The sequence below is a fragment of the Notolepis coatsorum genome (assembly GCF_963971535.1).
Source record: "Notolepis coatsorum genome assembly, contig: SCAFFOLD_1616, whole genome shotgun sequence".
Lineage (NCBI taxonomy): Eukaryota > Metazoa > Chordata > Actinopteri > Aulopiformes > Paralepididae > Notolepis > Notolepis coatsorum.
The window spans coordinates 1-2,345 of NW_028173193.1; the positions used below are offsets into that span (position 1 = coordinate 1).

General features: G+C 41.5%; 1 long non-coding RNA gene across 1 annotated transcript; it reads left to right on the top strand.

Moving 5' to 3' along the window:
- The first annotated feature begins 455 nt into the window (after window positions 1-455).
- On the top strand, window positions 456-1,888 carry LOC311247854. The gene is made up of 3 exons (XR_014620886.1): window positions 456-478; window positions 1,498-1,635; window positions 1,730-1,888. It is a non-coding gene; the product is annotated as an uncharacterized lncRNA (long non-coding RNA).
- The last annotated feature ends 457 nt before the right edge of the window (window positions 1,889-2,345 follow it).

Consider the following 2,345-nt stretch of genomic DNA (forward strand, 5'->3'; position numbering starts at 1 on the left):
AATACATGTATATCAGGGGTGTACAGTGCGACATATACAGTTACAGCATTGCAAATTGAGGTCCCTCCTACCGCCATTCCAACGGCCTCTACCGCCTGTTAACGTCTCTCGTCAAATGGTTTTATTAGGGTGGGTGCGGCGTCTGTTTTGTGCCGCCAGGAGGCGCAAAGTCAAAGTCAAGTTGGAATTATATCCTTCCTTCGAGACAACCGAACTTGCTATGCCTCCTAAATGTGAAGCGGAAATACAAAAATACCGGCTACAGCAAAGACCTATGGCTATTCCAAATGGCACGTAAACCCCATTGTTTTAGTGGTTTGTCCACTAATGTCCATTATTGAGGACCAAGTACGTGCCCTTAATCGGCAGCGTGTGCCGGGAACAGTGCAGGAGTGGACGACCAAATCGACCAGGGTAAATACTGGCTGGTGTTCGGGTCACCGGAGACGCTTGTGGGGAATGAACGTTGGATTAAGTGGTAAGTCAAATGATCTGATCTTCACTGTTTTATCTGCCGCTTACGTGACGTGACAGGGGCTACTGTTTCATATGATCTAACGAGTGGTGGTCACTGCTGTTTTCAAGTCCAATTGATCGTCAAATGCGAGGGGAGCACACAAACAAGAACAACTCCGTTATAATCCCATACAAAGAGCAAATTGACTGGCTTAATGCACAAAGAAAACAACACATTTCGAGTAGTCTTCCCTTGTACACATACTGTAAACAGTACTGTATATTCTCGAAGTCAACTTCCTTTGACTGGGTAGAGCAGACGGGAGAGTCGACCAAAGCAGACCCTGGTCCCCCAAGTCAAATTCTACGTATGTCTGCTCTACCCATTTCATAACAGGTGAGAATAAGGAACACATATTTATATAGTAAATTAAGTTGTATTGGCTGTGAGGCTGTAAACAGCAGATGTTAGCTGCTAGCTGATTGATTGATTAGCTAGCAGTCTCTGCTAGCTACTTCCCCATAATAGTCCATTCTCAGTGTAGCCTACATGCCTTTTTCATTTTTATATGTTACTAGTATACTATTTATCAATCACATTCAGTGTTGTTGTCCTTGCTCTAAGGACTTGTTATTGAATAGTCGTATTGCTTGTAATATACATGTCATATGTATATACTCTCTGTCAGGATCTATGGGGTAACAGTACTGTATATTTGCATATCATATTATGTCACAAATGTAACAGTACTATATACCTGTATGTCATGTATGTCCCTATGCCATAAATGTCATGATGTCATGTATGTTGAGTATGTCACAAATGTCACTATGAATTGAAAATGGGGGACCCTGATGTAAACAAGACGAAAGTCTCTCTGGTCTGCATCCCCTTAACAATTGTGTGTATTGAGCCGTACTGTATTGTATCCATTCTGCAATCTGTTAATAACGTTTTCATTCATTCATTCATTCATTCATTCATTCATTCATTCATTCATTCATTCATTCATTCATTCATTCATTCATTCATTCATTCAGGTGCAAAGGTCAATGACCAAACACACCCAGACTACATTCCATCTGTATTCCCTTCAACATCACAGTCTACACCATCTACGTCAACGAACATCAGTCGCCATGAGCGGCGTGCAAAAAGGAACTCCTCTTCATACCATCGTAAGTGATATCATCTAGTTTTCAGTTATGTGCCAAAATCAATGGGTTCCTAAATTGCAGTTTCTTATTAGTATGGTTTTTATTTCATTTAAAGTGACTCCCCACAAGAGGACTAAACGTTGCAGCCAAGACATCCAAGTTGAGGCAGCAGCCCAAGTTGAGGAAGCAGCCACACCTCCCATCACTGAGCAGTCTCTGTTTGACGAGATGCAGTCTCTCAGAGAGGAGAGGGATGCAGCCAAGGAGGATGGTGACCAACAGAGAACCAAGGTTGAGTCAAGCTCCTTGACCGCTTCATCTGTGGACGGCAACAACACCAAATGCAAAATGATGACAGGTGTTACCTGGCCAGTGCTTCAGAACTTGTTTTCTTACTGTCACACAGAGAAGACAAGGAGCACCATAATCTCACCCATAGATCAGCTATTTATCACCCTTGTCAAACTGCGTCACGACATGTCCTTTGACCTAATTGTAAATATGTTTGGCAATGTTAATTAATAGGAGAAGGTCCACATTAGATATTACAGTTCTACTTTTGTTTTGATGTGAAAAGTGATGCTGCATAAGATGACTGCACTTAGCACTGACTGAGAAAGTACACATTACAGTTCTACTTTATAAAATGCTAATTGTAAATATGTTTGTCAATGTCAATGTTTGTCAACCACATACCAGGGGCACAACAACTATAGCAAACATCATTTTGA